This window comes from Rhea pennata, chromosome 14 (genome assembly GCF_028389875.1).
Source record: "Rhea pennata isolate bPtePen1 chromosome 14, bPtePen1.pri, whole genome shotgun sequence".
NCBI classification, from domain to species: domain Eukaryota; kingdom Metazoa; phylum Chordata; class Aves; order Rheiformes; family Rheidae; genus Rhea; species Rhea pennata.
Genome location: NC_084676.1, coordinates 16,315,935 through 16,331,549, shown reverse-complemented (window position 1 = coordinate 16,331,549; position 15,615 = coordinate 16,315,935). Strand labels below are relative to the sequence as shown.

Sequence of the window (15,615 nt, the reverse complement as noted above, 5' to 3'; positions counted from 1 at the left end):
ACAACTACTGTTTTCCTAGATTCCTTAAAAATAGGTGACTCATGTTAAACTTCTTGGAATTCAAACTGTTTCAGTAATAAATACAGTGACTGTGATTAAACTAATACCGGTGTTCCTTATTAGTTTCCATCACACAAACTTGCAATACAAGGATTTATTAAGATTAGGAGAAGTAGAAGTCTGATTTATGAAATAATTTTCACCTAGAAGCTTTGGCCAAGATAACTTAGTCTCAGCTTCCAACAGCAAACTAGTTCCTTCCTTCTATTTCACTGCATTTCATTTACATATGTACTACGTCCTTTCATAATAATCATAACAATTTCCTCAGTTTACTGAAATAAACATTAATTTGCAAGCTAAAAGAAATAAATTAACATGCACATTCCCAAACTGAACAGGGGAAACAATAACATTTACTGCAAGTCAATTCTCAAGCACTTATAAATTTCCATATTTGTGAAATTATCAGTAGTCACAAAAATACTCTAAAATTAATGTAAATGAGAGTAAGAGCAAACTTTTTTTTCTGTTTGTTTTTTCTTCTATTAGAAAAGGAAAAAGCCAAAAAAGGGAATGGTGAAAAATCAGGTAAGTTATATTCTCATTTGCCTGGAAAAATCATAACCACGTTTTTGGAATTGACTCCTGGTTTGTTACAGAACTCTAACATTTTTATTTTTTAAATAATACATCAACTATTTTCAATGGAGGAACTTCTAACTTCATCTGACGGCAGCTCCATGGTGGTCATCAAGCCACCAAACTCACTTTTTTCTTTTCTTCTTTATGTTTTATGATTAAAGTTTTAAAGGAAAGGCCTGGACTAGTCTATAAACCAAACTAAATAAACCACTGAAGTGAATGACTAGACTACCAGCTGGCATAAATTCATGCAGTCCTATTAAATTTTTCCTATTAAACTTATATGAGTTATTTTCAGACTCTCAGAAATAGATAAAGATTGGAATCACTACTAAAAATCTAATATTTGCTCAACAATTTATCTTTTATTTTTCTGGAAATAGATGCAAGTACTATTTGTGTTCAGGCTAGCAACTAGTAAGTAATTGTCACTTTTCTTATCAGAAAAGTGAAGTGGGAAAAGATCTCCTCTTTCAAAAATCAAGCTCAACTTGAATCCTTTCTCCAGAATAACAGGGACGTTTGTATATACACATTACTGTAATAATGTCAAAGTTCAATCATACACAGATTTTATTAGATTTTGTTTTATTCCTTCCCTTGAATTATTCATTGACTATCTATAATTTCCCAAAGAATAATTTCATAAAGTGCTGCAGCAATAAAACTCTCCATATATAGCACACCAGTGTGGATGATATTTATGATGTACTCAAAGAAAGATCAGCCTGTTACATTAATCATGTAAAAGTATTGAGAAATTATATTTAATCATTTCTATTTGAAAATAAAACCTGCTCAGAGCTTTAAAACCTGTATGAAACCTAAAATTAAATTTCATACATTTCCTGCAACAATATACATAATTCAATACTTCCAGCTTTGTCTGATGTTCAGTAATCTCTCATCTTATTTTCTCTGAATGGTAAATTGTATTTAATCTTTTTGATTTAGTTGGTTTTGCTTAGAATATTCCAGATTTAAGAAAGAGAAATGGTAAGATGCATGAAGCCCTATACTCTGGTCATGACAAGTTGAGTAGTGAGATGTCTCCCTTCTGAAACCCAGTTCGGACTCTGAGGACGATCAGGACTCTATTCAACACTAACACAGCCTCCATTACCCTCTGGGCTATCGCAGCCTCTGTGACAAGAGGAGGCCGCTCAGGGCATTTTTGTTGGCATGCCAGGGCACGAATACAGTGCGCTGTGTGTTCTGCTAAAGTTTCCACAAGTTTCCTTCTAGACAACGTGTGAGCATGACCGTCCACTCAGCAACCAGACGAAGGGAATAAAGATGTAGCCCGCTGGAGTTCATCATAAAAGTGTAGTGGAATCGTCTGGAATTGTAAGGAGCAATAACAAGATTAGTAAATTCTTCTGAATGACACTTAGCTAGAGAACGATTTTTTCCTTATTTTTGACTTCTCACAGCACCAGCATACACTGTATTTCACTTTGGCATGTCTGACAACTAAACTTTCCCAGGATTAGCTCTACTCCGTGTGTACAAAGTCAAAAAGAAGTCGAGTCTGAAAACACAACCTTTTTTCGCAACAGGTCAAAAAGCAGTAGCTCTGCCTAGTACTTCTGGCAGGTTCATATGCACTGTGAGCCAAATCAGACGTTTTTGAAAGGCTAGATACAATGTACCAATACAAACAGCTTGTGGCAAGTGAAATCAAATGGAAAATTATTCTCTCTGAGTATGATTCCTAATGAATTAGAATATACTGCTATGGAATTTACCTGTATCGGGATTGCAAGATCATCTCATAAAAACAACTCGTGAAAAGCTGGAATCTGCAAATAAATAAAAATGCATTTATTTTTAATTAGAAAATGAAAAGATAATAATGCCTTTATGAACTCTAACAAACAAAATGGGTGTGTGTATATATCTTCATATGCATAAATAAAAACCTTTTTGAGAATTTTAGTCTTTCTATGAAGGAAGTAAATGATAAAAAATTGGTATAATACCAACACACTAAGCTTCTAGATTTGAAAATTAATAACTTTTTTGAAATAGCTCAGCCTCCTATATATAAGCCACCCTGTAGTGTTTTAGCTGATTTTGATTCTCTTTGCGCAGAAACCTTTTAGCTAATCATTTTCATCTGTGTGTGTCAATAAATCTTGCATCTCTAGGGCAATGACTTTTACTCAGCAAATGTTAAGCAGAAATAAAACTGCCCAGAACAGTCAAAGCATTAGAATTTCAATAAGAATTTAGCAATATATTGATCCACTTCTCCCCCTTCTGACTTCTCATTACTATGTCTCTTTCAGCCCCTGCATTCAATAAGGAAAAAATTTAAAATAGTACGTGATTATTTTTTCAGTATGTACTTATGGGTTTTAGCAAACCATATGAAGATGAATTTTGAAGGGGTTCTTCACCAGCAGCCAATTCCTCAAAAACATTTATAGTACTAAAGGTGATAGAAAATGGTCTATAATCTATTCTTGAAGGGAAAAGTTGACTGTCACAGCCTATTAGTAAGATAACCTCACTAATCTTTTATAAATATAGAAGAAATAAAAAGAAGAAATGAGAAGATAAAAATTAATTTTTATGCAGTAGGAAAACAAAGCCTATAATGAAAATTCATGTTTCTATGGCTTTCCAAATGTAATATACCGTTACATGCCCTCCATTTCCCCTTCCTTAGAGGCCAGCTGACTAAGTATTCACCTTTTACACTGTTCTTTAAATAAACTACAATTAAGTTAGTGCAACTCTTGTGCAATTATTTATAAGCACCCATCTCCTGAGAGCCACTTGGAGGTGCCAAATCACATTTTCTGTACACCAGCTTCAACACATACTGTTCGCATTGTACTAATATTTATCAGTAAGAACCAGAAGAGGGAGCACTAAACATTGTATTTCCTCATGTCCCAAAATTATACGCTGGTCCTTTGAATGAGCTACATATTCTGGTACATCAGTCAAAAGGATTTCAAAATTATTTGGTTTCACTGTCAGACAAAAGAAAGGAAGGCAGATAGGGAAGTTGCTTATTAAGTGTTCAGTGTGTTTAAGTATAAGTTTATGAAAATATGCATATATGGAAGAGAAAACATATCCAGAGATTCATCTGCCTTTCAACCTCTGGACTGGAGAACAGAATTAACCTTTCCCTAAGTACTAACCATATTTTATTCCAAAATTTTAATTTAGGCTCCAAGGGGTACCAAACCATAATAACACAAATACAGATGTGAAAATGCATTTTATTTGATGTCTGCACCTCTGTAAAAATTGAAACATAATTATAAATACCCAATTTACATAGAACGTACTGGAAGACTGCTGACATGACACATTGAGTTGACCTTGATTTTAAGCAGTGCACGCTGTTTTAATTAAACTATGCTCCTGTTTATTCACAGGAGATTTGAGATGGCTATAAATTATAAAATCTTTTTGACCAATACATCTTTGAAATATAACTAAGTACAAAGAAGAATACTTGTCTTATGTCTAATGTTTCTCTTATTAGATTTTGGAATTATATTACCTACAAGCTTTGTCTTTGAAACAAATAGGACTTCTAACAGTGAGTTCAGCATGGATATGATCAAACCATAAATCTCTCAAGTTTATTTTTTATGGCATAATGTAAGTCATAATTCCTCAAGAAAACAGTAAAAACTGAGAATGTCAGCAGGTATTAAATCAGAAGAAAATACAAACATCTGTATATGTAAAAAAGAAAGGGAGTGGGTATGACTAAGAATGTTGCAAAGTTACCTGAAAATATGACTTAATAACAAGAAATTCCGTGTGCTGATATAGTCAGAAGCAACAGATATTTTGGCATCACACATAAACACTCTGAAAATCAGAACTGTCATGGAAATATTTTACCCAAACCACATCAGAAATGTTTAACTTTAAATTGAAAAACAAGTTACTGATTTTATTTAAAAATTACTCAAAACATAAAAGTTTTTTGTGACAAAACATTCTTCAAAGAAAACAAGCAGTAGTCAAATTAATTGGAAATCTAGTCTATTATTAAAAATGATCACTGAAAAACTTCTCACTAATCTTATTTTTAAAGCTTGAATTCCAGCACTAACTGATACTGGAGATACTATGCCTCTCCACTCCTAGCATATGAGTATCTGAAACGTGAATTGAATCACTTTTAAGTTTACAATGTAGATAACTGTTTAACAGTGATACTCCCTGACCATCCTGATACCTGATGAACTGATGAACATCCAAAAATGTTTCACAGACATTTATTTTTAAAGCATTTCTGTGATTTAAAGAAAGAGATTAAAGACTGAGGCCCAGAGCAGTGAATGAACATGCCAGGACACAGGAAATATGGCAGAAATAGTACATAACACAGACTTCCCAAGCTACAGGCTGGAGCGGTAGATTAATCTTCTTCCTTTTTAGTCCCCTACCATCTTACATTTTTGCACATATTCTTCCTCTGTCTGAACAAGTATACAGACCTAAAAATACTCCTGCACACGGATGGCCCTTATTAATTTAAGTCAAATGGGAAAAGAGTGAAAATATCTAGATTCAAGTGTTGCTGCTACAACCAGACTGACATTTACTAGAAAGGAGGAGGACAAAATAAGAAATGATTTCTCTGTGTAGTGATTCCAGTTTGAGTCTCTAACAGTAACCAAATGGAAAGGAGTTGAAATCACATGGCTCAGATTAAGACCTGAAAATAAGAACTATGTGGGTCTAAAAATCTGCTCCATTGAAAAATCCATCTTTTCCTACAAACACTATCCATTTCCTTGTTTCCATTATCCCATTAAAATTTGTGAAAGATCCTGCAACTCAACAGCATAGTAGAAAAGCTGCTGTACAGAAGGAAGAAAAAAAAGAGATGAAAGTTAGGTATCATCTCTCCATGCTCATCCTCCATGCTCTGATGTAGGAATTACCATACTAGACCAGAATTGTGCTCTACCTCGTCCTGTACTCCTCTCTGACACTGTAAATGATAGATGCTTGGAGAAATGTTTTAGGCAGTTTGCAATGGACACAAAATAAATTTTTCTTGTGAAAAATTTCTTCTAAACTCTTATTATCAGACACTACCTCAACCCTGAAACATGAAGCGTTATCCCTTCAAAATGCAGCTACATTGGGGAGGGCTTTAATATAAAAAAAAAATCTTTAAAATATATTAATGAACATCTTTTTCTGCCTAGATACACAGTGAAGCTGTAATTATTCATGGCAACTGATGATAGATAATTTCCTTACCTATGTATTTCATTAGTTCAATCCCACAAAGGAACTAAATTTATTACAATGTTTACAGTAAAGTGCCACAGAATGAGCTATTTAAAATATTTAAATAATGTTTACTGATAAAAATGTATCATAAATTAATCTGAACGATTGGCTTAGAAATGACTTTCATGTAAGTAGGTACATCTAGCTTCTTTTCTCTTCTTGTTTCTATCTCTCACCATTAAAACAAGTCACACTATCTGATTACATAGGAAATACTTAAGAAATAAATTATTTCCTTTAAAAGGAAAATTTTGCAAAATAATTTTAATCTACATAAGCAAATGCAGTCCAATATAGACAAACACAGGTTAGAGACTGCAAGATCAGCAATCTTTTTTACCCTCTCCAGTAGAAAACCCATAATCTAAGGAAGGTAGATGTCTTTCATCATTTATTTTTGGCTTGTACTTACCTCTGGTTTGTAACCAATTTTCTTTTGTCAAAACTGTGATTTAAATCATTTAAGCCTCAAAAGAAATAAAGTCAAGTGCATGTTGTATTCTCATACCTGGAATAGCAAATAAAAACATTGCACAAAATGTCTGTTCATAGGGGAAAGAGAAGCGCAATGGACAAATCATTATTTCATTTTTAAGCAAAATTAAATAGTTTTTACATTTATAGAGCACTTAATATATATTTTGACAAATACTTTAAAAAAGAAAATTGTAAACAGAAATTATAGTTGAATGAAATTAATAGTATTAGTTACACCAATTGCCAAGACTTTCAGTGCGGCAGAACATACCAAACCTTGGTGCTCTGGTTTCCAGCTAGATATTGCCAAGTAAGTACAGTGCTCCACATGAAGTCAGGACAAGGGTTCTGATTCATGTAATGTCTCAGCCATTTCCTCTGTAGAGTCTTGTAGAAGCATGTATTGCATGTCTCGAATTAAGTTCAAAGAGACAACTTACACTGCTACACACACGAACAGAAATAACTCCTGAAAAGTGTGAACGAAATGGCTCATTTCACTACTCCCAACTGCCTACCTAAATTATTTATGGATTCTTAATAGAGTGAAGCTTTAAGGAAGGAGAAGAATGAACAGGTGAAGTTTAAACACAGCTGAACTTTCTGGTGTTTCGTTTACTTAACACATAGTACAGCCAACCAAATATGATGTACACAGTTGTATAAAACATAATAGCTCAGTCTCTGCTTGTGATTTACTGGAATGCTTTTTTGCAGGCTGTTGTGATTAATTTTAAAGCACTGTATCTTTTTGTTGCCATTGTGAAAAGGAAGTGCCAAGGCAACAGACAGTTCATAGTGCCTACAAATGGGCCACTACATAGCTGACGCAATTGCTCATTGTAGGGAAGTCAGGGTTTTAGGCTGGTTGATTTGAACTGAGGACCTGTCCCAAGGGCTGAGTCTATCAATTTCTACACAGAGTGACACAGACTGGCATTAGCTGGAATCTGACCACAAGAATCCAGCATAATCATTAGTATAAGTAAGTTTAAATTCAGTAAGTCTAAGAAGTTGCATTCATTTATAACAGTGATACATTGGCCCTAAACCAAATATTGCTGTTGCATTAACTGTCTCTGAGCCTTCTCTATTGCTTTCTCCTGATTACTTTCATAGACTATGCCTTTCTGATGATGCATATTGATAGTATATTAGAAAAATTCATCTATTTTACTTCTACCAAGTATCAGTAAATATTTAGATAGCTTTCCCACAAATACTGTTCTGAAAGTATAGTAGTGAATCTAGCAATAATGTGATTGACAGCAAGAACAGATTGATAGAAGAATATGAAAATATCTTGATATTTACCAAGGTCAATAGGGAATAATCTCTCTCTACTGTTATAAAAGTATTGGTGTTTGACCCTCATGAAAGCCTTCATTGTCAAGAGGACAAAAAAACCACAATGGGACAACGGGTACATTCTTTACTAATTCTGTAAAAAATAGAAAGTTGTTTGCATCTACAGTCAAGAAAAGCCCCACTAATAACTGCAGGAGGACCTTCTCCATACAACCCAGGTACCTATTAACACAGATGTACATTTTCCTGTGATGATCACCATCAGTTATACCTCTGACTTACATAGTCCAAAAGTGCCTTTAAAAGATTGTTCAGGAATGCTGGCAAAATGCAAGTGCTACAGTTACTGCAGTACTGTAAGAAAATTAGTCATTGTAAGAGCACTGGCCTATCTGTATTTCTAAGCCCTCTGTGAGCTCATTCAGCTCAGCCAGTAGCAAAAAAAGGAAAAGAAAAGAAAAAAGAAAAGAAAAAAAAAAGAAAAGAAAAAAAGAACCATGAAAAAATATAGTTGAGTAGTCAAAGCCAGCATATTAAGGACAGAAGCATCAAATTCCATGGGATGTTAGGAGCCACAACTTCTGCTGAAGGATATCTAAACAGGTGTTCAGGTGTTGATGGCACAGAATATGACATAGACGATACTGGGCAGCTTTCAGACTAAAATTCAAAAGATCATGTTTATCGTAAATAATGTACTCCAATGCCAAAGACACAGTTGGAGAACACACCTGACATCCTACTGTTCCTCACCTTCCTTTCATTCTCTTAAGCATAAGAGACTTCATAAGCATTCCCTGCCTGCCAATGACTGGGTTTTCTGGGTTTTGGCTTGTTTTTTTTTTATATATATATTTTATTTTGGTAATCTAGACCATTTTAACAGCACAATGTTAGAGAGTCACTCTACATGCTATTTTCATACATCAACTCTTCCTCTGGCATTTTCTCAGATTTGGCCTACCAGCTCATTGTCATACTTGTTCCTAGCTTTCTGTTCCATTTACTTGTTCCTTTCTCTTCATTCTCTTCTTTATCTGATACATGCACCCCTCCTTCTGACTCCGCCTCCCACTAATACCACTTCCACCAATATCAATTAATTACAATGATTTTCAGCTTTTTCTGCATATATGAACATTTAACAGTAGAAGTGTAGTAGCTGATGATAATAAGTTCCAACATAGCAACAATAGGCTTGTTTTTGTTGATTCTTTAAAATAATCTACAGAAAATTAGGGGTCCACATATTACCAAATAAAATTACTGCTCTACAATACTGACCCAGAGGTGCAAAAGCACAAAAGGTATTTAACCTACAATTTCATTATCTATTCAAGAACCAATTCTCTTATTTTTTTATTTCTCTGCTTGCCCCTTTTCCTGGTAGTGGAGATGGCTGAGGTCTCCAACACATAATTTCTTATCTTCTTTCAGAATCTCCTGGAACCAGTTAACTGGAAAACAATTAACAAAGCTTTCTGTTAGTCATTAATAGATATGTCAGACTTCTCTAGAGACATCTGGAGTACCCAGTCTATGTTTGCCCTGAGCTGACTGAAATGCAAACCACTAGTACTCATTTCTACTTGCTCAGCCACCTTTATTCAAACTGCAAGTGCTTGGACATATGTCCAAGCTACAGATTAGTACAAATGACAGTGTATCAGAGATATGCTATGGGGCAACAATTTTCAGTAGGATTTGCAAACAGCTGGACCAGACAGAAGTTGATAACTTATATATCCAGTTAAGCTCTAACAGTCTGATTGACCACTCTCTATCAAACTGATGCTACAGTACAGAACAATTTCACAAAGAGAATATGAGTTCTGTGACAGGTTCTATTTTCTTTTGGTTTTAAAGGAGACCTACTATAGTGGGGTCACAATCCAAGATTTATACTCTCACGTTTTTACTGCAAACATTGAAAACACAGCAATGAAAAGAAAGAAATTTGGCCGTTAAACAGTGTTTACACCTGAAAATTGCAACAGTGGTAAATAATCTAACCTAAAAGGACTATTTACAACCATGCATGTCTTGGAAACCAAACTAACAGGATTCATAATGTTCTCTCTGTTTGACGATAATGGCATTACTTAGCTTCTCAAAGGGCACAGGATATGTAGTTACATATCAGAAGATGCCCAGAAGCCACCAGAACAAATTCCTACATAGCAAAGCAGTAATTGAAAAAGTTATATTGTGCTATCATAGACAACTTCTGTCACTAACGTGTCAGTTTAAACACAACTATATTAAGAATTTGCTTTTAAAAGCACATTGCTTCCTATCTCAAAATGAAAACAAACATTAAATTTCAGAATTTCCTTTAGATTGAAAATTACAAGTTTTTATCAGCTCCACTTCTGATAATTTTGCATGGAAATTCCTGTTCAATATTGACTGAAGTATCCTATGCTCACTCCTGCATCATGGTAAGCATCAAAAAACAATCAAGTTTTGTAGGCTACATCCCATCAAAATGTTAAATAACTGACTTCTATAAACACAGACTGATCTCTTTGTCTCCAAGCATACACTGTCAGCATCCAGCAAGTGTTAATCACATGTCCTACTACATCCATCTTCACAGGACGCACACCTACAAAGTCTTTATGTAAAAAATGAAAAAGGTTCCATAAGACATTTCTTCTGAAGCATTTCAGAAATCTGTATACTGTGTAAAATAACCACAAGTTCATTAACCCTGGTAGATATGTCTAGAAAATACCAGTAATGCTTTTCACTTACTCAAATTAGAAATGAGAAAATGGGCATAGAGTTGCTTTGCTTGTTTGCTTTTACATATAAAAATAATCGTATTTTCTAAGTTCTCTGATAGAAGACTCCAGCTGTGGTTTTCAGAACACTGAAAGTGTCTGGAAGAAAGAAAAAAAAAATCTAGAATCCCAATAATTTTTAGTAACACAGGCAATATGCTGCCAATAAAATTACAAGATAAATATGTGACAACATTTATCATGGCAGTCTCAAAAACAAACTAAACTCAGCTCAGAGTTCCGAGTGCCTTAGTATTTTTAGGGTCTCGCTATAAACTCTTAAACTTTGCCATAATAGAAGCCCAAATCACTTGAGGTTTAATGCAGAGTCATTCACAGATTGCTCTCATAATGTCCTCTTATAAAAAAAGGAAGTTATGTAACTGGTCATGCAAGTCGACTTCTTAAAAATGTACATTTAGCTGCAATTACAGCAAGAGTATCTGCAGCTTATTAGCCTCAATTCAGATGGATGAGACACAAAGCCTGCTTGTTCACTGTGTGTGTCCTTCCTAAGATTAGGAAAAGGAACAAGCTAATTAGAAATAATCCTGCCAAGAACAAATATGAAAGAAGAAAAGCTAGAAGGGAGTTTTCTTTCAGTTGCCAGATGCGTCTATTAAGTATGACGTGGATTGTGGTCTTCTCTCAGGCAAAGAATACTGTATATTTCATAACTATTTGTTTATTATACATAAAACAAGTACTGTGATATTTTCTAAACAGAATGGGGCCTGCACAAAACCTGCACATTCTAAAACAAATAAGATAGCGCTTCAAGGCAGAGATTGTATTTAACACTAAGTAAACCGAGCTGCCAGAGAAGGAACAAACTTTGGTTTACGCCAAATTGTCACCTAACCTTTAGCTCTCCTAATGGAAAATAACGTGCCTTTATGAGGTTCTACTCACTCCAGAGTTACTTGGTAATAATGACAGGCAAAGTTTGAAGGCAAAAATCATTTTCTAAGTGAGCCAGAACCACAACTCTTTGGAGATTATCACTGGAGATCGAAGTCAGTAACAAATATTCAGAGCTGAAAAAACAATGTCCATGTTATTTTCTTAGTTCATAGAATCTTCTGGGTTTTCTGTGGTCCCCTTGCTAATTAAAATTCAACATACCAGTTAGCTGTGATCTTTGGTATCTTATGCACCTGAATAATATTTTCTGACATTTATGTCAAGCTAAATCTGTGTGTCTTAGTGACAGCAATGAACTATATACTCAGAGCTATATTAAAATACAGTTTCCTAAGTCATGTTTCATAAGTTTCCTTGAGCAGACTCTGCTCTTTTTAAAATAATCTCATGTCTGATGACAAATTTCAAAATAAAGATAAAAAGTGAATGTATCAGGCTAAACAAGAAAGGTAAAAAAAACGTATTTTGTTTATTTTACAACATAATATTTTTGTGAGCAGTAGAAAATAATTTTTGCCTTTTTTAAGACTGGGAGACCTGGGAATTTTGAGAGATGAAAATTCAACCCAGAAGTAAGAACAACTGCTACTTTGTATAAAAGCACAGTACCTATTTCTTACTGAAAAAAAACATGAACTAAAGTCAAAGGCAAACGGAGTTTTATGTTCTCATATGAAATGGAGTATTAACAGCTATGATGTGACTAATATTTCCTACTATCATCATCAAAAAATACCATGTCAGATTCTTTCTTTCATCCTTTATAATTCAGCATATTAGTCAGAAATACCTCAGGAAAATAGTTTTATGAGAGCTTCTTAGGTATCAAAAATAAGGCCGTGGTTTTAAATTGTGTTAGGTTGGTCCAAAGCAACAGAAAGATAAGAGACAGGCAGGAGAAAAGATACTAAATAAAAAGGAGCCATAAAAAACTACCACAACACTGTATTAATTTTTCTCTTGAAATAAAAGCCGTTGAACTGCAATCTCACAAATAACACCTTAGTCAGCAAATGCTTAGGACCACTTAAAAGCTACTGAGTCGTAGCAGATTTTGGGTACTGTGGTGCACCTTACAGCAACTGATTTTTCCTCAGACACTCACATAGTACAGGAGATATAAAGCTATCAGCATCAAATAGGGAGTTAGGCTTAGCTCAGTTGGTTGGAGCATGGTGCTGCTAATGTCAAGGTTGCGGGTTCAATCCCTGTACAGGCTATGCTGCGGGTTGGACTAGATGATCTCCAGGGGTCCCTTCCAGCCTCACCATTCTATGAAATGAAAAAGGCAAGTATGCCCAGGTAGACAGTGATATGTAAATCAAACTGTTCATTAACAGATGTAACCAGCTAAGTAGAATGAGAGCTAATCAAGAACCTGCAAATACTGCATTTCTGCAGATAACCATTTTTTAAGTTGTATGCTAAGGGACAAATTCTGCCTAATTTATCCCCTAACCAAGATCACTCAGATCAATGACATTAAGTATATGCTAAAGTAAAGCATATTGTTACTGATGCCTATAGAAAGCTGCTTTCTCAATCTGAGGTAAATATTGAAGATATGCTTGCCAGCCTCCATGATCCACAAAGACTGGATTTCTCTGCTGATAGTGTTCTAAAAACAGAGACCAAAAACTATAAAATTACAACTAATTAATATTTTACTTATGGTTTAAAATTCATACATATTGGAAAATCAAAAGGTCTAAAAAATTGTGAGGGGGAGAGACTTACTAAAAAGGAAAAAGGACTGCCCTTAAGATTTTAAGGATAAAAATTTCTGCCCCAAAACTAAACTGGTTTGTAATTTCCCACAGAGAGAAAAGGTTACTTTTTATTCGTGTATTTATTGTGCAGTCCTAACTCTACAATTACCAGTAGTGAATTTTCCTGCCAACATCAAGTTTGGATTCAGAAAATACACTACTCAGAGTCAATGTCAACGGAGGGACACTGAACATACCAAAGGAAGAAATGAGAAGCATAAAAGCTGTACTCACACATAAATACTGCACCTTCACATGTGTACACTCACAGCACCTATCAAAGGCTGAGCCAACCTAACAGTCCACTGGCACTGAAAGGTACTTCTACCTCCTCCTCTTCCAACAGCCCCTCTCCTAGTTACAAGCTTTCATTCCTGCACTGATTTGGGCATTCACCTGACCTTCAGTGAGCTGATTCAGCTCTCTAAGCTAGCAGAAAAACATTGATGTTTTATTTTCTGGGTTACTTTTCTGCTCATTTAGTCAGATAAACCAGCTCATGGTAGCGTCATATCAGTATCAGAATAACACACAAGGAAGATGAAGGGGGGACTATGCTGCTGATATGGGGCAAAAGAAACGAGTAGGAAGAAGTGACATTGTCCTTTTGGACTTTAGGAGGTACTGTATTGACTCAGAGATAATGCAAAACCTAATCCAAAAGATGAAACCCTATGAATCTATGCAGGAAATCATTAAAGGGTTGTTTCTTACAACTACATCAATACCATTACATCAGTCCTGATTCCATCTCTGATTCCTATGGTCTCTAAGAACAATATATATTATATTTGATCACACTCCACTACAAGCATCTATTCTCACACGCTTGCCCTGGACAAGAAAGGTCTTCTTGGATTTCTGGATAAAAGAAACAATGAACAAAATTTAAGTTACCATAAAGCCTCACATCTATGATCATGAAGAAGGTCCCTATCCTGAGGAAACTCACCCAAAGCCAGTTCTTACCAGCTTTCTGTATCTTATATTCTGTTCATGAATATAAATGAATGCAACTTCAGACCTCCTATCAATTATTCACTAGTGGAGAATGAAATTTTGATTAGTAAGATCTAAAATCACTTGGTCATCTTATGTTTTTTTGTTTCCTTCTCTAAAAGAAGGGATCACATTTTTAATTAATGCCAGTGAAGGTCATCTTTCTGATGCAAAATACATTTCAGTTAAGAAAGCACTGCAATCATGACACCATCAACTACACTCATTTAGAGAACATAAAGAAGGAAGATAAATACAAAAAGCAGAACTGAGAAAGTTGCTGTCTGAGAGCCTTAAAGTCTGGGCTTTACCTCTGATTTATCCCAAGTCTAAGTTTAACACCTTTCAGAGACACTCTGGCCACAGAGCAGATATTTTCCTTTGGACTTTGTGTTCAGTGCACCTGTTGAGATGGTAAAGCTGCTCTACAGATAAAACTTTACATAACAAGTAAAATCAAAAATCAAAGATTTCACTGCCCCAATTCTGAGGTAAATTTGAAATTTAAATAGAAGTCAGATAACTAGGAAGCTCTACAGAGTGTCATGGTCAAATAAAAAGTAGAGATCTGTTCTAGAAGTCTTAAAGGAAAAAAAAAGCTAGAACATTGGTCTATTACCTTACAGTCCCAGTCCTCTACAATTGCACTCTAAGAAAGTTAAAATATGTTCAAAAAACCCTCTTGGATCCAGTCAGTTGAGGACAAAATTTTTGTGTCCTTCCTTTCCTCCTTTTTCTTATTTTGGGATTTATCATGCTTATTTGATTTCAAAACCATGTTTGAATTTTGCAGCTCAGCCCCTACAAATAACAACAAAGATAATTTGTTTTCAAAGATATGCCATGACCTGAAGCTAGAAGCCTGTGGTAAATTTAGTTGTTTTTGATAATGAAAACTTACAGCTTTCCCTGAGAAATAATTTTTCTCTGAACAGACATAGAGGTAATCTTAACTGAAAACACTCCATTTTAACAGTAACAATTTACAATATTTTTTTAATAGTAACATTAAATATATATCTACTTATCCAAACCACATTAGCATCTGATTGTGCCAGACATGATAAATGCATTAGTAATGAAGTAAGAAGTCCCCATTCTAAAGAGCTTACAGTCTAAGTAGACAAAATGAAGGTTTTGAAGAAAGAAAACTGAGACAGAGTTCTCAATCATAAGCAATATAGAAGTTAGGACACAAACAGTCTATCACAGATCTGAGAACAGAACAAAGATCTTCTAAATCACTCTCCAGTGCCCAAGCCATAAGACTTCACTTTATCAGTAAAATGCAACATGGCTTAGGTATGAAACTGCGAAGTTTTTAAATTAAGTCATATTTGTCCTACATATGAACATATTTTCTCCCAAAAGCAAAACTGTTTTTTGACACCATGCAACTCCTGAACAACTTTCTGATTTAC

At 34.7% G+C, this 15,615-nt stretch overlaps 1 long non-coding RNA gene across 2 annotated transcripts in view; it reads right to left on the bottom strand.

The window, feature by feature from the left end:
• Positions 1-616: 616 nt before the first annotated feature.
• Positions 617-15,615, bottom strand: part of LOC134146799 (uncharacterized) — a 28,042-nt gene continuing 13,043 nt past the window's right edge. The window contains exons 2-4 of one of the 2 annotated variants that reach the window (XR_009959891.1): positions 6,344-6,439; positions 2,394-2,447; positions 617-1,984 (exon numbers count right to left, since the gene is read on the bottom strand). This is a non-coding gene — a long non-coding RNA (uncharacterized LOC134146799). The remainder of the gene's footprint in view (positions 1,985-2,393; positions 2,448-6,343; positions 6,440-15,615) is intronic. The other variant, XR_009959892.1, reaches the window with a different exon arrangement.